Here is a 21,151-nt window from a genome sequence, read left to right on the forward strand (position 1 = left end):
AACAATTAAAATGAAAACAAAAACGTATTCAAAATGAAATAATGATGTTTATTATTCTGTATTTGAAAGTGAACCTGTAAAAATATGTTTGTTTAATCTCTTACTCACTGGATATTGTATATACATGTATTTATAAATGAATGTAACATTGTCCACAGTCCAGTGTTTTTCAACCTTGGAGTCAGGACCCCATGTGGGGTTGCCTGGACTTTAAATATGGTTGCCTCAAATGTCTAGTACTGTAATTGATTAAAAAAAAAATGCTGATCAGATTTGTATTCATTTTTTAATTAAAACAACAAAATCTTAAACAACTATGTTCGATAGTTTCAGTTTGTCAAATATAAATCTAGTTGTTGTTATTGTTTTTATTATTATTATTATTATTATTATTATTATTATTATTATAAACAATAATAATAATAATAATAATAATAATAATAATAATAATAATAATAATAATAATAATAATAATAATAAAATGCATTTTGAAAATTCTGTTCTGGCACAACTTGTAACTATTCCTGGCTACTCTGTATTTCTAATACAGTATAACAAATATGATTAAAAAAAGTAATTCTAGAAAAAAAATGTCTTTAAGGTTGCCAGGAAATTATTTATATCAACATTTTATTAGGTTTATTAGGTTGCATGTTTATTATTTTGAAACAAAAGGAAATTTGTTTGTTTATGTAGATTTCAATTTAACAATTATGAGGGGAAAAAAGAAAGAAAAAGAAAGTAACCTTTTTCTACTTACCTCAGCAAATACTCACACCTCCAGTGCTGAATATATACTACCACAATATAACCTAAAATCAATGTGTTTTTATTACAATTGCAAAAAAATAATACCTTGATGATGTCAAAGGAACGTTGAGCCGCATCACTCTATAACAAGTTGCTTCTTGAGTTAGTTTTTCTGTCTAAAATGAGAAAAAATGTCACTTGTGATTTTCCTTCTAATCCTTCTGAATCACACTCGCTATCTGGCTTCACGCTGCAGATTTATTTTTTTGTTCCTGCGCTACCTTCACCTCGCCCACTCATGACACGGTGAATAAACGGGTGGGAACCCTGACAGCTCTTCAGTTGACAAATAGTCCAGCGTGCGCCACTGCACAATGAGGCTTCCAGCTCCGCTTTATGGATACACCTGTCACTGTGTTTACTGTGAATCTGCTGTGAGGCAGGATCAAGGGCATGGTCATGATTGGAAAGGCGGAATAAAAAAGTGCTTAGGCTGAAGTCTTCTATTATGGGATGTGACTCTGGGCAGATGTATGGTTTCGCCTTTTGGCTATTGGTTACTTGGAGTTGTGATTTTTGGAATTTCCCTTTTTTTTTTTTTTTTTAATAGGATAGAATAAAAAGACTGTTTTTAAGAAAAAATAAAAAATAAATTGATCCTGAATTTGTCGTTTGATAGATTTTGAACCCAGGTTTGACTCTCCTATTATACCCAAATATTACTAACACATTTTACCATTGTGGGATATTTGCCTCCAGAAAAGGATTTTCAAAAAATTGTTGACCAAGTTTTTGCGTCAGGCACTTTGTTTATTTGTTGAATACAGAAATAACCCCTTGATAATGAATTTTGACCTGTTCTCTAGCGCCACCATCAGGCCAAACTCTTAATATAGAATTACTTTATCTGGAATAGTTTTCATCCAACATCAGTGACAACATTAATGACCACAAGAGTATGAACCCTATTGGTCGTGGTGATGATTTGACCTATCGTGCAGCACCACCATCAAGTCAAACTTTCAGTTTTAGAGTAAGTGTAATCTTGAAAATCTTTCATCTAATTTTTTTCTAATTAGGGGTGCACGTTCATGACCCCCACATATTGAACCATGTTGATTGATATTAGTGACCCCAGCCCCCTTTCCTCTCATAAGCCTATTTATTTACTTATTTGTATCTCCATTTTTGTAACGGGTCCTTCTCAACACAATCCTCTTTCTCAGACACATCCTCCTCTATGTTACTTTCACTGTGAAAGAGCTGTTCCAAAACCTCATTGACTGTAAACCTCATGTATCAATTCAAAAGTATCAATCTGCACCTGCAGGTGTGGGGATGTAAGGTCACACATGGGTCACACACAAGCAAAAAAGTCCTGTCAAATTGACCCCACAGGCACACCATTGCGTGCAATATGTTCAGCACATTGAAAAAAAAGCATCTTGAAAATGTTATTTTTAATTGATTGCACCCATTCAAATATTCTTTGAGTGATAAACATCAAATGGAGTCAAATTGACCCCAAGGGTAATAGGAGGGTTAAACTACATTACAATGGAGTCGATATCACGCCACTTAAACATGCATTCAGAGGAATGTTTATCAGATAACATTTGTCTGGATAAAATATCAGCTGGAAAGTAATCAATTCTAAAATGTATGTCCCCTGTGTGGGTTCTGGCCTCGAGACAGGTGAGTCAGTGCTGCGGTACAATCCCGGCTCTATTTGTTGAAAAGACCTCATGCAAAATTGATGTGAACCTCAAGGTCACCAGGAGTTCATTTCAGAGCATGCTCCGATCAAACCACGCCTGCGGCCACAGCTCAGCATAAAGCAATGCTCTCCTGCACTTTTAATTATGTTTTGTTTTAGTTGTAGTGACAGCGACACCTCTTTGTCACTTGTCAGTTTTCCTGATGTTTGAAGAAAGCGTAAAAAAAGAAAAAACCTTTGCTTGAAATCAGTTTTCATTGGCTTAACATAGAATCAGGAATATACAGTACATTCATTCCCATCTTTTTCTGCTTTAGTAGAGTTTACCTGTTTACAAAGGAATGCCTGACACAACAGCTGATTGTAAAATACCATTTGATTAAATTTGGGTACTTTGTGTTGGGGTTGAATGGAGTAATTTATTAGTATTATTAACAATGGAATTATTATGATAACATTTTATGCAGGGTGCTACTTCCCTTAGGAAAATGGTTATTAATGAAATCACTATTAAACTCCAATGAACCAGGCAAGTTACATCTCTTTATTTACTCTTTAATAACAAGACCAAATCAATACATTAGTTACTCCTTCACTCGCATTTCAATGGTTCACAAAGCCTTATGTGCATTTGATCTGGTAGAGCTATAACTGTCTTTCGCTAACTAATCATGTTAAACTCAGGTTATTCCATTGAGTTTCTGCAAGCATGCTGCATCCCTTTCTCACAGCTTCAAGTTGTGATGTGTGGTTTTGAATTTTAGTGGCACTGCAGGGCTGCTGTTCATCAGTCAGCTCTATGTCAGGTGTGAAAAGAGCCAACAATGCTTGTAACCATATCATTAAGAAGAATTAATAGTTCTTGCCAGTTATGAAAAAAAAAGTTGTATTTTATGTTCAAACAAACATTTGGGTTATATTGTCCCGAACTCCATTTTATTAATGTTGGTCTTACATTTTTTTTCAAGTGGCAATAGAAAGTTCTTAAAAGACTGCAGGGACCTTGTATAACAATTATTGATTCGGTTTATCTAATGTATAAAAAACAAAAACAATATCTATGAGAGCAGAAATCTTCTGCTGGATTTTTTTTTTTCAATCATCTTTTTCTACCACAGGGGAATGAAAATGCCTAGGGTCATCCATCTGTCCATCTCATTTCCTGTCAACCCTTCTTAAAGGCAGCAGATTAAGCAGGTTAATCCACTCGCCCTCTCAAACAAGGCAAATATTATATATCTTGCTCGGTCTATGCTCTTTAGGTATTCCCAGACCAAGCTAGAGTGTATTTCTTTCAATATGTTCATAAGTCTATACCCTAAAGACCCCTAAGGCTTCACATTGGTATAGTCTTGGATTAGGGATGAATGGGTGGAGAGCTGGTAATTTTATCACCTGGATTTTAGTCGGTTAGTTTTAACAGCACAGTTGTTGATTCACTGCAAAATGACAGGAAAAACCCCACCAGTGATAGAGCAGCTTGTTTTTAAAGCACCATAACTCAGGATAATCTAAATTTGCGCAATAAAAACTGGTAATGGAAACAATTTTGAAAAACACTCAAATATTGCTAAAAAGTGTCGCAAAAGCGCTATGGAAACACTTTTTTTCCGCAAATACAGTGACGTACATTGTCATGTGACGTACCTGGTCACATGAGCACTTCTCGCCGAGAAAATATGACGAGGTAAGTATAAACAGAGGAGGAGACCGGGACATTTCTTAGCATTAGACTTTAAAATTATTACTGTCACAATAGACAGGAACAACAAAGGAATATATACTGTACGTGTTATAAGGAGTGTTTGAGTGTCCGTCTACCTTCAGCGAAGTCTTACAGGATGAGATTTCACAGGAGTTGCGAGGCTCCTGCCCAAAAACAATGTTCAATGGAAAATGTTCAAAGAGCAATTATACTTTGTCGACATATAGAAATTACACTTTTATTTTGCAAAAATCTATAATGGAAACTCAGCTACAGTCATTCGCTTCTCTTCAGTGCGTCACAGCCCATTGTCTCAGGGAACGCTCACGGAAAAGTGTTTCAAACATGTTAAAAACTGATTATTGTGGTAAGTTTATTCAATTAATATATTTAATGGTGTTCTTTTGACTTTACTTTTGCTTCAGAGCTGCAACTGCCCATTAGCTCTGTCAGAGGTGTGAATTTGGTTGAAAACGCTCCGAGTCCAGCCAAAACAAACGTTCTGGAATTTGCTTGCCTGATCCACTTTTGTTTGCGTGTTCACGCCGGAACAAGCAAAGCCCACTTTCCTGGCAAACAAACCCTAACATTAGCATTAGCTGGTTCAAACACGAATCCTTCGTAGCCATTTTAATCAGAATCTCTTTGTAAAAGATTATCCTGTAATAAGATGTTCTCACTGCAGGTCAATTCAGATTTTTTTTGCCCATATCTGATTTTTTCATGTCACTGTTAACAGTACAATTCAGATTTTTTTTAATCCGACCCAGGCCACTTTCATATGTGGATATAAATCCTATATGTATCTGATATTTTGAAATGCGACTGCAGTCTGAACGGGGAGGTCGCACTCTATCTGATCTTTACGTCATTAAAATGCGATAGCGTGATAATTCTGCAACCCAGACGGAGTGGCAGGGCAGGGGGGAAGTAGGGATGCAGCGATATCAAAAACTCACAGTACGATATTATCACGGTATTAAGGCCACGGTACGGTATTATCGCGGTATTGTCCAAAACAAAAAGATTACTTGGAAAAATGCCATAGTGTGGAAAATTAAGTGCCAGGAATGTTAAGGATAAACACACTTATTGTAATTGAACACAAACATTGTCCTTCAATGTTCCAAACACATGTATTACTACCAACCAACAGGTATTTTCAAGTGCAAAGAATGGTGCAGGAACATCCAGTGTTTCAAGTTACAAGCAAAAATAATAATAAAAAAAAAACAACTTTCAGTTGAGTGTCTTTAAACTGACATCTACTGGAACAACTGGAAAACAATAATGTTGAGTTTAGTGTCTTTCAACTTTTAAATGAAGAATCCCCCAAGAGATGTTTAAGAGCGTTCTTTTTGGTTGGAGGAGACACACCCACCGCAGCATTAAGTCTTACTTACAGATCCTGGCTGTCCATGGCTCGACTGCTTCTTCCTTACTGGGGTTCTGTGGAAGCAAGAAGCAATAAAAATGTCACCAGTCTTGCATCCCTCTACCAACAACACAGCTCGTACAATACATTACATTTCTATTTTGACACACACATAGTAAAACAAAATACATACTTGGTTCTGCATCTGTGTTGCTCTCAATTTCAGCCTGCTGAAAACATCCTCCCTCTGTAGGCATTCTGGTCGGGAAGGTTCCTGAACTGGGGATTCCTCACAAAGCACAGTTGTGGGAAGTTCAACGATGCCCTTGGCGTCTGCAATGTCGGTCCCGTCTAGAGAGTCTATCTCACTTGCACTGCACTTACTTCATCACTTAACAGGGCTGCAGCGACTGCCTGTTAAGCTAGCGCTCGAGCCTATCGAACGAGTTATTCCAACGTGTAACAACGTCCATTATCAGTTTGTGCGCGGGCAGGCTTAATATTTTCTGCTTTCTCCTAGATCGTTCTTGTTTACCGCTAAACCAAAATGCGTCCATACCTCTCATTTTAGGGGATCATGGGAGATGTTGTTTACTTCTCAGAACAGCTCACTCAATAGCGACGGAAAAAAATTCACTAGCGGGAGTACTCCGAGATCACGTTTGGTCACATGGCACGGTATTACCGCAAGACCTTTGAAACGAAGACACCGCGGTAATTAGAATACCGTTACATCCTTAGCGGGAAGCCTTCGTGGAGGACGTAAGTAGAAGAGTAGACAGTGGAAGTAGAGTGAGTTCTTAAAATTAACAAATATTTGTCATATTATCAGTGCCAGAGATACCTCTAAATTTACTTTCGTAAACAGTGCCTCAAGACCCCTTTTGCGCATTGCAGATCACTTCAGGGTTGCATTCCGTTCATACTCAAAGCTGATAGAATGTGTAATTATGAACGAGCACTCAATGTTCAGAAAGGCTGCGAAGTGGAATCAAGCTCTTGGATGCGAGCAAATATATATACAGTCTGTATATAAAGCTGACATTTGCTTACCTGAGTAACAGCCAATAATAAGGAGCAAATAATGACACTTCAGCAATATTCAAATTGAACAAACTTAATTATTATTCCCCGAAAATATTGGTTGTGCTAAATACAAACTTTTGACACTTTTGAAATCCTCCTTTTCCGTAAATATTTAATATAAACATGGTTAATCATTCCAATGGGAACGTAACTGCAGAAATCTAATGTTTAGGTTTTTAGTGGCCCATCAGCAAAGCTCCCTGATAACACACATTGGATCACGGTTTCAATAATGCAGGTTAGTGGTTCTCCAGGAACAGAAGTAAATAATCTTGCTTTATTTAGTGAACATTGAGTGAATGCAGGATTACATTAGTGCCATTTTTACACCCCCTCTGATTTGTAGGTGGTAGATGGAGGATTACAACAGGCAGCTACAGCCTTGAAACTGATCATCACTCCATTCCCTTTAATTAAATTGAAACTATTGACATTTGCAATTGATGGAAGGAGCATATTGGAGCATATGCATTAAATTTGAAGCGTAAGTGTAGAGACAGTCCATGGAGAGAAAGTTAATTTTCTCCGTTTCTTTATCTCATGTTTTGAAGCCATTACAACCCTATCAACATCAGGAGGCTGACTGTCGTGCCATGTATTCCTTCACACATTTATGTGTAAAGGTTGATGTTTTTTTTCACCAACTGCTCGCTGCCACTGTGGGGGAAGTAGTCAGCTTATAATTTTGTTCACAGCTCGTCAGCACTGGCTCCTTTGACAAATCCTTCCAAAATGAAAGAACTGCTTTAAAATACAGTGCAGGCGATTCCCGAGGCTTCTGATGGAAAAGGAAGCCTCGCATTTGCCTGTGTAGATCATATGGGATCTTAAACAGGAGCTGAGTGTGTCTGCTACTATCAGAGCATATACATGTGTTTCCATGGCAGGAGTGGGCAGAGGCTCACATCATCACACCCAGTCAGATGTCTGCTCAAGATGCAAGTGTATTCTCCAGCCAGCCTACCTTTATTCCTCATTATGTTCAATCAGAGGTTCATCCCCTGGTGCGCACACAGTAATCCTCTGTTTGGGCTGAAAGGAAAAAGACAAAAGCAAAAAAATAGCTGATCTCCGGAATTTCTGAGAAATCTATGTTTATGTATGATTCTTTTGAAACTCAAAAATACCTAACTAGTCTTTTACTATGGTCATCTGCCATTGCTCATTCATTAACATTATTGTATATAAGTCCCTCCTTCGTCCTATAGACCCCTATACAAATGGAAACGATCGCCTACTGCGCCCAGCCAATAGGCTTTGACTTTGTGTTTTTGAGACTGTCAATCAAAGTGAATGTGGACCTGTGCACGGAAACAAGGCTGCACGACACAACAGCAAACATGTAAATATGATTTTGGCTCTTACCTGACCCATAGACCTATATCAATGCGACCCGATGCAACCTTGTTATGTTACACGATGTGCACGCATCTGGTAGATTGCAGAGGCAGGGGGAGGAAGTGGAGCTGTTGAGGGCGGGGCATCGAGACGTCCTCTCAGAAACTCCGGATATCAGCTTTAAGGATCCCCATTAGCTGGTAGCATAGTAACCAGCTAGTCTTCCTGGTGTCCACAGAGACAACATGAAAATACAAATACAGACAATCACATCAACTTCAATATTTCAATTACAAACACAATTAATAATATACCGGATAAGAAAATTTAAAACACACGTCATAATCCTCATGAATAAACTATAAATATAGATTAAAAACAATGTACCACTCAACATACAGTCATTCTCAAATTTTATTAAAGTTTATTTTTAAATACCTGTTTCACTTAGATACAATACTTTCAGCTGACCATTGCTAGACCCTCCAGTGCCATAGTCATGGACAGTGTTTTTTGAAAAACTATTTGTTTGAAAGAGAAGTCAGGTGTTTAGGTGATTAACACTGATTCAAACATTACAGCTGTGCTTTAGGCTAACCGATCTCCTACCATCAGCCATGAGAGAGAATCATGCGTACGCTTAATGTTCGATTGTGTACAACAGGCCAACACCAAACATGCAGCCTTGTTTTGAGCTATCTGCAGTTTTCTAAGCTCGCCTTTGACAACAGTCAAGGTGACACAATACCAAACTCTGCACAATCCGACACAAGAGAGGACGTGCAACAATGGACGCATGTAGGATTAGAGTGACACAAAAAAAATTAAAGTCTAACAGTAAAATGCAAGTTTGTTGTTAAATGCTGTTTTTTTGTGCATCCATTCGGAAAAACAGAAGCTCTGAAATGTGATATGCTGTTGTAATTGTGATCAAATTGTTCAGGTTAAGTGAGTGGAACATGGTTTTAGATGAATAATGCAGACTACAAGATGAAAGACGGGTTCATCTCTTGTACTCTGTCAGGCAGGAAACCGCAGAGAGCCATGACGGACTTTAAGTCTGCATGAAGCATTATATAACTGTCAGTTAGTTTGCCTAGAAGGCAAAAATAATGATTGAGATTTTTTTTCCTTTTGCTATCATTGGAATTGTCACTCTGCCGTCCTGTTGCGGAGGCAGATATACCTTAGGCTGTCCAAGTAAGAGGTATTTCTTCAACTCTTTTCATGCTAATCCTGGAAGATCAAGTCTCATCAGCTCTGCCTGCTGTTGTATCATATAAAAGAGTGCGCATCTCCTTCAAATATGTCACCGTCACGCTGACTGACTGTAGAATTCTGTCACTTACGCAAGAAAGCCATTTCATTGTTCACAGCCTTGGATGGTTGCAGTGATTAATAGCTGTCACTTTGTGAATTCTGCCTGCATGACAGTGTATCTCGTGACCTTTCTTTGAAGGAAATGGTCTGTTGACAATGCAATATGAGGGTGTCGGAAAACAATAAGTCTGAGGCAAAAAAAACGCACAAACAGAGAAATAATTAGAAAGCACTCAAAGAGCGCATAAATCAACTGCTCACTTGTTCATAGTTGTAGTTTTGACTGCATGTAATTTCTCAGCATTTCAAGCTGAATGTAAATTCAGTTCATCATTCCGCTACACATGCAATGAAGATACAGGGTGTACAATATCAGCCATACCAAAAGAACCACCGTCACCTCCTTTAGCATGCAGAGAGGATGGCTACCATCTGGTTATATCTGCTCTCACATCGGGGCCTCATTTATCAACCGTTTGTATGCACAGATCTGTTTGTATGACGTGGGTATGACCATTTTCATACAAGCTTAGGCATTTATCAATTTTGACGTGAGCGGAAGCTACGATCAGATTTCACGTCAGACCTCATGTTTCTGCTGACCTGCCACTAGGAGAGAAATTCAAAAAAATGCCTTGAATATGGGCGGGGCTCCTGGAGCAGTTAAGACACGCCCAGTCTCCACTATAAAATTTCCAATGAACAAACTATGCTATGTTTACTCGCTACTCATTAATCACTATACCTCTATTCACTCTTCTCTCAATCCACATACTCACCACAGATTGTAGAGCCCACAGGTGCTAGTTTTTATAAAATGGGCGGGGCTAACAGTGCTTGTTTGTGACACAAGATGGTCCCAAAATGTCACATGATCTTGTTATCAGCCAATAGCAAAAATCATTGTAATAGCCGGGTTTCAACCCATAGAGAGCAGACACTGACATTTTACAATAAAATATGGCAAATTGAAATACTTTGACTAAAATGTTGAGAGTTGGACCACGAACAATCAAAAGCAGTACTTCATACCCAAGTACATTTGTATTCAGCTGAAAAGAAGTGTTTTTCTGTCATGGGATACCTGATAACCGCACTGTCAAATCTGATACTGGGCAAGAGCGCAGGTTCAACAGCACGCACACAGGTTACTGTGTAGCTGAATGTTGTATACCCCAGAGAAAGTGCACAGCATTATTTTGGCTTGTTCAGTTTTGCACAACATCCATCAATCCATCAATTTTCAGACCCGCTTGTTCCTTTTTTCAGGGTCGTGGGGGTCTGCTGGTGCTTATTTCCAGCTCTCAATGAGCATTAGGTAGGGGGTACACCGTGGACAGAGTGCCAGTCCATCGCATTGCCCGATCTCGTTAGATCTCGGAAGCTAAGCAGGTCTGGGCCTTAGTACAGGATGGGAGACTACTGAGAATTCCAGGTGCTACAGTGGTATCTGTCATTGTGCCTTTGGGCAAGACACTTCACCCACATTGCTTAGTATGAATGTAGTCTGTGAGTGAGTGTTGGTGGTGGTTGGAGTGAAAGAATAATGCCTTAATTTTGTAAAGTGCTTTGAGCATCTATGATAAAGCGCTTTGAGCATCTATGATAAAGCGCTATATAAAATCCAATGCATTATTATTATTATTATTATTATTATTATTATTATTATTATTATTATTAACACAGACAACCATTCACTCCTACGGGTAATTTAGAGACTCCAACCAATGGTCATGTTTTTGGATTGTTGGAGGAAGTCAAACCTGGAGGAGACCCACGCAGCACGGGGAGAACATGCAAAGTCCACACAGAAAAGACCCACCCCCAGGACTTGAACCAGGACCTACTTGCAGTTAAGTGGACGTCCTAACCACTAAGCCACCGCACGCCCAGTTTTGCACATTGCATTGGTAAATGGAGTGACGTCTGATGTGTGAGGAGCCAATGTCTCCAGCCTCCACTAGGGGCAGTACAGAGAAGGCCAGACCTCATTCATCGCTTTTAAAATTTTAAGGATTCCTTAAATGTTTGCAAATGTGCTGCAGCATTAAATCAGTCATGTGATGAAGTTAGTTATTGATAATCATATTCAAACCTCAGCTGGACTCCATTCCTGTACGGCAACGCCATTTATTGCCTCCATTATCCTTTTTAACACCAAGTTTGTAATTAGTCTCCTTTAATTCCAGTTTTCACACATCTTTGTTTTGCTCCACCTCAGATATGAGGATCCCTATTTCCATCTCGGAAAAGTTTTTTTTTCTTGCCAGTGTTTCTTCTCTCCAAGAACCACAAATGGTTCTTACCTCTTTGCGAGTAAATTAGATGTGGCTGTAGGAAGTAATACAAGCACTTTTTCTCCCAGTGTAAATTGACACAGCCAAGCCTCTCTGTTGTACAGGTGCTGCTGGGCCTGGAGCAATTTCTCCAATGATAAGTGACCCAACGTGTGGAGTTTCACTCACAGGTCCAACAAGTACTGCATTTCTTTTTTTTTCTGGGGCTTAGACTGTTTTTTTTTCTCCTCACAGGACCAAACCCCCCGTGGCTTGTTCTTGCCTTATAATAACTCAAAGGAGGGAAACCCTATAGAGGACTAACACAAAGCAATGGCCCTATGTGCTCCAGTGAAATGGTCCATCCATGGTTTCAAACTGGACCTCTATAAATGGTAGGGAGCACAATCGTTGATTTGTAATAGCTGGCGCATTATCCAACTGACATTCGGGACAGGACAGGACCAGTCCCAGAGGCTTTTTTGCAACAACAACTGTGTATTATCATTACCAGTCTGAGTGTCACGGCTAACTGGTGCAACTGGGCTCTGATCACAACAAAATGTGTGGGAATGTGTCAGGACGCACCATGTGACCATCAGTAGATATCACCTGGTAAAAGGCAGAGCAGAGGGTCTCCAGAGGGAAGTCCTCCACACACATTGTATTTCCCAGCCCTCCATGACCACAAGCCCATTAACCTAAAACATGGCCTATCTGTACTGAAGGGTAAATGAACTATTCTTGACACACTTGGACATGGACCAATTATTTTGTATTCTCTCTAAATAAATTTCCAATCTGTATTAATATGGTTTAAAAATACCTTTTTTTTATCATATGATGTGACCAGTAAAATTCATTCTTAACCTATCTTTGCATCTTTGTGACCAAAAGTGACATTTTGGGTGTTTTTATGTTTGGCTCTCAATATTCTGGTCATTTTCAAAGCCACTATGCCACTATTGTTTTTACATTTTGATTTGCTTAGATCAAAAGTGTACTGGAAGTGTACAGAAAATGACATGTGCATCATACTGACACTTGGTAACCTCGTGACCAAATTAGCCCGATTGACTCTCATTATAACCACATATTTTTCATATACTGTAATCATGACATATTATAATGCTTTTTAAATAATGCCTAATAGATCTAAGCATCTACCACTAAAATAAATGGAGAATATGTTTTAGGTGTAGTGACCCCCTACAACCAGAGACCATTGCATGAATTTTTAGGGAAATTTCAGTGAATGCCTGGATTTCTTATTTGCAAAATATACAAGGTGCAAAGTGTAATGTAATGTAAATGAAATGTTTTTTTTTTTAAACTGTCCTTGTGCCAAAAATAATAATGCATTAAATTCAATTTTGCTATAAGCTAATAACATGGTCAAGGCTGTAATATTTTCATCACAAACATTTCACTTTGGCTTCACTTTTTTAATATGGAAAGTTTGTGTACATAAGGTGTTCAAGTGTATGAACATTTAAAGGAGTGCACAATGGTTAAAAGTAGTTAATCAAGTCATTGTTTGTACGGATCGAGCATATTACTATTTTTTTTTTTTTTTTTAGTTTAATATATATTTGGTTTGAACACATGTTTTTATCTGTCCACCTCTCTGTTTAGTCCTGCTACTCCACTCTGCTGCTTTTATCTGAAGATGACCTGCCCTACAGTGGAGATCTATGGCTAATCATTCCAGCAGAAAGTCAGGAAACAGATTACCAACAGCACACACAGTAGTTCTTAATCATTTTCATAAAATACATAAAAGCCTCAGCCCTCTCTGTATAAATACAACAAAATAAAACATAAACATAAATCCTCCCTGACTTTCCCTACCTGCTAACACACACACACACACACCGCACGGATATTTATACATTTCATGTCCAATGATTGACAAATATAAAGGCATAGGTTACAGTTGCGCTTCGTCAGAGCTGTCACTGTTTTACACTAATAATGTAATGCTGGTAATAACAAATGCTTACAATATATTATAGTGATAATTCTATTCAAACTGAAAGTTCATCTAACATTAAGTTTTTGTAACTCTGAGTCCAGGAAATTAATGTTCTTCAATTTTATTTGGACAAGGTTATTAAACTAGAGAGATATAGATAGACATATACAGTATATTGTGCCTAATGAAAACAACTCATGTTTTTTTTCTTTGCATCAAAACTATTGGAAACAATTCAGACCTCCTGAAAAACATTTTTTAGGGTTTGAAATAGTGATAACTGGTGTTTGACAGCAACTTTTGATTTAATGCAACTGCTTTTTGTAAAATTAGTCATCAGGACTATTTTAGTTATAATCTAGTTTTTGTCAACAAAGTGACATTAAGATTTTAGTAAACTAAAATGTAATGCATAATATTTTATTCATTTTACAATGCTCACTTAGCATTTATCAACCTGATATGGGATGGTGTTAATGTTTGTATACACAGATTTAATGTGATCACTGCGTAAGACCACATGAGCCATCTTAAGTCTGCTAACACAATCAGCTTACTTCCTATTGCATCATTACTGGCTTGTCCTGTCTTCCACACAACAAAAGTCATTTTGATTGGATACCTTCCAAATAAGAAACTTAGTTCTGATTGTTTTTGGTGCCATGTGAACATGATAATTTAATTTAATTTAATAATTTGATTATACATTATAATTTTCGACAGCAGCAAAAGAGCAGAGCGGAGCTCACAGAGGAATTTATTTACTAAACATGAACTTTTTCTTCTGAGAAATGATACGATACCTCAACATCAAACTCTATCATTTACCATCTGACTCTGGCTCTGAGGTAATCATGTACTGTTTTTTTATTTGCTGGCTCAACTGGAAAGCTAAGTAGCAAGCTAGCTAGCTACAAGTAGCAAGCTAACTAGCAGAAGAATGGCTCTTTCCACAACAGAATACAGCAGTCTTCTCCAAAAGATTACTGAACTGGAGACTACAGTGCGAGGAATACAAGTAAACATTGAGGTTAATGGACACTGTGGATATGATAATGATACGACTGTGCCGCTGTTTCAAAACAGCGGAGTGGATAAAGCTAACTCGCTACCAGCCCGTGCTAACAAAGCTATCAGGCCTAGGGAGGATCCTGTTCCCGTTGATAAGCCAACAGGTGCGAGTCCTCCTTGGAATACCCTGGGAGCTAAGCCTAAGAAAAAGTCATATCCACTTCAAAGGCTAACGGGCCGAGCAAAGCGCCCTGATATCAATAATGAGACGGACTGGCCTGCACTGGCTTCGCAGACTGCAGCCTCAACATCAACTCCCTTGTCTGCTCAGGCACAAAAGTGGACATCTGCTAAAGGCAGGAGTATCACCAAGTCACAAACCCAGTTTGATTTAGAACTGGGTAATCGATTCGCCCCACTGCTGAATGACCTAGGATCTGGCTCTAATGAGGTCAACACACAACCTTCTGGAACTGCGAACACTGAAAGTTCTCCAGGAAAACAAAAGCGACATGGTCGGCCAAAGCAACAACCTCACACACTGATAGTGGGAGAAGTTTCTCTTAAAGATGCTCAGAAGATGTTTAGCAGCAACGTGAAAGTGATCTGCTTACCTAATGACACAGTATCAGACCTGGCTGACAAAATCTTCCATATTGTTGCAGATTACCCACATTTGAAAAATGTTGTGATTCATTTTGAGTTAAGTGATTTAGCCAAGGAGGAGTCTGAGGTGTTAAAGCAGGATTTCACCCATCTGCTAAAAACTGTGAGCTGTATACAGCCTAAAGTGTTCATCAGTGGCCCGATACCTCCAGTCCGCAAAGGAGATCTGAAATTCTCAAGGATTTACTCTTTGAATAAATTTCTGTCTTCAGCTTGTGCTGCCCTTTCACTAAATTTTATAGAAAATTTTCCTATTTTTTGGGAACGTCGTCATCTTTTTAGAGCAGATGGACTGTTTCTAAACAAGGCTGGAGTAAAACTCTTCACATCCAACTTGTTTTACTTCACCAGTCACACTGCTATCAGTTCTGATAAAGACAGAGGACAACATGTACCATCGGAGAACAAAACAACAAGGAAAGAACATGGAGTCAATGAGCTTCCAGCAAGAAATAAAAATCGCCAAAATGAAGAGGTCAACCCAACCCCCACATCTCAGGACCCACCTGCTTTACCCCAAAATTCACCTACTTCCACCTCATCCAGCTTCTCTCCTACCCCTGCCTTCTTGGATTTAACTGCTCAGATGAACGAGCTGGTTCTGGCTGGCACAAGACTGACACCCCACCCTTTACCCCACCATGGTCCCATCTTATCTCCTCTAAAGAACCAATCTTCACCACCCATCCCTCCTCGACGATACCAGGCCCAGGATCACTCTTCTCCTCAGGCCAGTTGTGTTCATCTTAGAGCGACACAGGTCTGATGTGTGCTGGGTCCAGAATGCAATGGCTCTATTTTTAGGAACAACCAGAAAAAGTCAGGGCCCTATGGAGTTAATGCAGCTTCTTTAATTCCTGTGGTGACAGGTAACACAGGTAAAATTGTGAAATTAAAGAAAAGCAAAAAGCTTTATAGAGATAACAATTTGACTCCTATAACATGTCATCCAAAAAGTCCACCAGGGTCTCCAGTAAAGTTTTTAAAATTAGCTCTTCTTAATGTTCGATCTCTTGTTAACAAGTCACTAATAATTAATGATATTATTTTGACACATCACTTGGACTTTTTATTTCTTAATGAAACGTGATTGAATGATGGTATCAGTAATACTGTTCTCAATGAAAGTGCACTACAAGACTTTACTTGCAGGAAAGGTGGTGGAGTTGCTGCCATTTTTAAATCAATATTTCAGTGCAAAGAAATAATATTTGGGGATTTTATCTCCTTTGAATATATGTCATTCTTACTGAAGGGTGATTCAAGAGTTCTGTTTTTAGTCGTTTATAGACCCCCAAAATATTCTGGAGAATTCATGGATGAGTTTGCTGAACTGCTGTCAGTTGTATGCACTGAATACAACTTTTTAATAATAAAAGGTGACTTAAATATTCATGTAGACAATAACATGGACAATACTGCCAAAGAACTCTATGCTTTAATGGATACTTTTGGTCTTACACAACATGTGACTGGTCCGACACACACTCAAGGTCACACTTTGGATCTGGTTATCTCTAAAGGTGTTGATATCGCTGCTGTTGATGTAAGAGACTTAGCTCTATCTGATCATTTCTGTGTCTTTTTTGACCTAGAGACTGTAACATCTGTTCCCCCTAGTTATGTGTGTTTAAAGAAAAGGTACATAAATGAGAACACAAGTGCACAGTTTATGGAAGTCATAACAATGACACCAACATTGAGCGCTGAGACAGTTGATGATCTTCTGGATGAGTATAATAGAAAAATCTGTAATGTCATAGATGTGGTGGCTCCAATCAAAACTAAGAGAAAACCAAACACACAGAAAACACCTTGGAGGAGGACTGAGATAATGCAGAATTTGAAATCTGACTGTAGAAGAGCTGAGCGTAAATGGAGATCAACAAAACTCCAAATTCATCTAGAACTGTACAAAATAAGTCTGCGAAAATTCAATGATGGCTTGTTCAAAGCAAGGCAGCAATACTTTTCTGAAATTATTGCCAAAAATGTCAACAACTCTCACACGTTGTTTTCTGTAATTGAAAAGCTCACAACCCCCCCAGATCAGATAGCCCCTGAATTACTGTCAGCTGGAAAATGCAATGAATTTGCTGTATATTTCAATGAAAAAATACAATCAATAAGGTCAAACATCAGAACAAACCAGCAAAATCACAAAAAGCTTGAACAGCTTCAACCACTGAGGGATGAGTCGACTACAATTTTAGAGTTTATTACAGTGAACCCAAACACAATAGAGGAAACTGTTCAGCAGCTGAATCCATCAACGTGTTGCCTTGACACAATACCCTCAAACTTCTTTAAAACTGTTGTAAAGTCAATTGTCACTGATTTGTGTCAGATAATTAACTGCTCATTCCAATCAGGCACCGTACCAAAATCCCTGAAAGTAGCTGCTGTTAAACCTCTGTTAAAAAAGAGAACACTGGATGCCTCTATACTGGCTAACTATAGACCAATCAGCAACCTTCCATTCATGGCCAAGATCATTGAGAAGGTGGTCTTCAACCAACTGAGTCAATTCTTAACATTCAACAAAATATTTGATAAATTTCAGTCAGGTTTTCGTTCTCATCACAGCACTGAAACTGCTCTAATCAAAGTGATCAATGACATAAGGTTGAACACTGATTCAGGAAAAGTATCTGTTCTCATTCTGTTGGATCTAAGTGCTGCATTTGACACTGTAGATCATACAATTTTGTTGCACAGATTGCAAACATGGGTTGGACTAAATGGAAAAGTAATGCAATGGTTTAAGTCTTGGAGGAGCGAAGCTATTTTGTAAGCATTGGAAACTTTGAATCTGACAGATTACCAATGTCCTGTGGGGTTCCTCAGGGCTCTGTTCTTGGACCTCTTCTGTTTAGCCTTTATATGCTTCCTTTAGGACAAATTTTACAGAACTGTAAGGTTGATTATCAGAGCTACGCAGATGACACACAACTATATCTATCACTGAACACAGATGACTATGGTCCCATTGAGGTGTTGTGTGACTGTTTAGAAAAAGTAAACTGCTGGATGAGTGAAAACTTCCTTCAACTAAACCATGACAAGATGGAGGTGATTGTCTTTGGTAACAAGGAAAAGAGGACTGCTGTCAGCAAGTATCTTGAGTCTCAATCTTTAAAAGCTAAAGACCAAGTCAAAAACCTTGGTGTTCTGATTGACTCAGATCTGACATTCAGCAGTCAGATCAAATCAATCACAAAAACAGCCTTCTACCACCTAAAGAACATATCCAGAGTGAAAGGTTTAATGACTCAGAAAGCTCAGGAGAAACTGGTCCATGCTTTTATCTCCAGCAGACTGGACTATTGTAATGGTCTTCTGACAGGGATCCCCCAAAAGAGCATCAAACAGCTACAGCTGGTTCAGAACGCTGCAGCTCGGGTCTTAAGCAGAACAAAGAGGTCAGAACACATTACTCCAGTTTTAAAGTCTTTCCACTGGCTCCCAGTCAGCCTCAGAATAGACTTTAAAGTTCTGCTGCTGGTGTATAAATCTGTGAATGGGTTTGGTCCAGAATACATCAGTGAGATGTTAGTCAGGTATGAACCCAGCAGGTCTCTCAGATCTATGGACACAGGTCAGATAGTGGAGCCCAGAGCTCACAGTAAACATGGTGATGCTGCTTTTAGTTGTTATGCTGCAAAGAAGTGGAACAAAATGCCAGCAGAGCTGAAGTCAGCATCTAATGTGAACATTTTTAAATCAAAGTTAAAGGCACTCTTTCTCTACTGCATATGATTGAGAGAGAGATTTTTAGTCATGTTGTTGATGTCATGATGATTTTACTGATGATTTTAATTGTTTTTACTGATGATTTTAATTAAATTGATTTTACTGATGATTTTAATTGATTTTACTGATGATTTTAAATGTTCTTATTGATTTTAAACAATTGAATGTTTTATCATGTAAAGCACATTGAGTTGCCTTGAGTATGAAATGCGCTATACAAATAAATTTGCCTTGCCTAATTTGTTAACAAAAATATCAGTATTTTTTATATAGTTTTTGTTTATGTTATTGTCACTTAAAAATGTAGTTGATGAAAACTAGGACGAAAATTTTACATTTAAAAAAGTTATGTACTTTTTGTCCAAAAACAGCGTTTAAACTCTCAAAGAGAATTCCTTCTCTTGCCACTTCAGGGCGAACACACAGAGAGACACATATAGAGAAACAATAACAAACTTTTTTTTTCTTTTTTTAATTCCAATTGTCATTTTATGGATTCTTATTCATACATGTTATAAAAAGTCATTGAAACATAAGGTCATTATGTTATTAGTGCACAAAAAAACGTTTTTTCTCAAAGAAGTTTGACCAATCAACAAACAACATAAAAGTATAATAAATCCGCTGTTAAAAGAAAAAAAGAAAAAAGTGTAGGCCATATTGCATTTTTCATCTATCTATACCACTCATAAACTATGGTCCGTTTTCTTCTTGCCAAATCCTAATGAATTATCCATAAAAATATATTCAGTTACAGTTATAATAAGCAATAGTAAATATGTTTCTATGTTTTAGTGTCAGGAAAAAATGAATAAACAGATAAACAGTGGATGAGATGATGAAATAGGTGATAATGTTTCAAGAACAAAGGAGTCCTTATCCAGTCAGAGTTGGCATTTATCTATTTTTTATACTTTGGGCATATAAATCAGATGAGACAGAGTGCATTTCTTTTTAAACTCACCATTTTAATTGTGCTTCATTGGGCTACAGAATAATATACACTTTTGTTTGCAATGTAATATATAACTTTGACTAGGTGAAATCAGGGCGCCCTGTGTTTGCCAGTACTCTTTACTGGTAGTGCAAATATAAAAACCACTAAGCTATAAGGTGATTTAATAATATGTAATTTTAAACCCACTTCATCCTCACTTCCTTCCTTACTGGAGCTGTGCCTGTGGTAGACATTTATAAGAAACCTGGGAAGAGGTGACCTCAACTTAATTGACTTTACTCGAATTGAGTTTTCAACGCCCCTTTGGAAATGAGCAGTTTGTAAATATAATATTGAGTTTTAGCTTGATACACTGGTTATGCTTATGAGTGCATCCAACCTTGTAATAATATATGCTGTAGATAGTTTTGGAATTTTGGCAGCAAAAGCAATAATTTAAGCTTTGCTAAAGAAGAAGGCACCTTGGGCATACTCAAACATATGAAAACTCCAATTATCAATAGCCCTAAGGGATTATGAATAACTTGACAAAGCTAAATGGACTGAATAGTAATGAGGAATTTAATTTAATAAATGTCAAGTCAACTTCAAGTAGAATACTGTACAATAAAGAAACTGTATAAGATTAATTTATTAGGCGCACATATCGGCTTTTAAAAAAATGTATTTTAAATCAGATATTATCAAAGGTATGGGTACCTGTAATTTTTTGAGTATATTTTTAAATCAGTATTTTTACTTGTACTTTGAGTAAGTATTTTTTAAAAGAAGTAATCCAATTTGTTACATTTCTACACCCAATCGTTTCTGAATAAATTATTTTTAATCTTAAATAGATAGAACAAATATTGTGAAACTAGAAAAAATGTAATGACTAGACAACAATCAAATGCATTAGAGAGTTCTTAAATTTAACTATACTCAGAGCCTGAGAATTTTCTTTTTTTTAATTGAATTAATTAGTGTTATCTAGTTTTGTTCTGTTTTGTTTTCAAAAATTACATTTTGACAAACCTTTTATTTTTACAGTATCTTTTGTTCCAACCGTGCAAGATTTGGTCTCTTCCTTTTTAAATTTATACATGAGATGTTTACTGTATGCAAAGGAACCGTGGCAAGATTTATTACCAAAAATAAATGTGGGGGGTAAAAGTAACTAGTAACTTTTACTTTGAGTACTATTTCACTTTTTACTCGTACTTGAGTATTTTATGTATGACT

The 21,151-nt window shown here is 37.6% G+C and overlaps 2 protein-coding genes across 4 annotated transcripts in view; both read left to right on the forward strand.

Annotated features, from left to right (window-relative positions):
- LOC114464078 (hydroperoxide isomerase ALOXE3-like) overlaps positions 1-21,151 on the forward strand; it is a 1,091,527-nt gene that overhangs the window by 204,446 nt on the left and 865,930 nt on the right. The gene's annotated exons all lie outside the window — the stretch shown is intronic.
- Positions 1-21,151, forward strand: part of cntn3b (contactin 3b) — a 128,074-nt gene that overhangs the window by 33,279 nt on the left and 73,644 nt on the right. The gene's annotated exons all lie outside the window — the stretch shown is intronic.

This window comes from Gouania willdenowi, chromosome 5, assembly GCF_900634775.1.
Source record: "Gouania willdenowi chromosome 5, fGouWil2.1, whole genome shotgun sequence".
NCBI lineage: Eukaryota > Metazoa > Chordata > Actinopteri > Blenniiformes > Gobiesocidae > Gouania > Gouania willdenowi.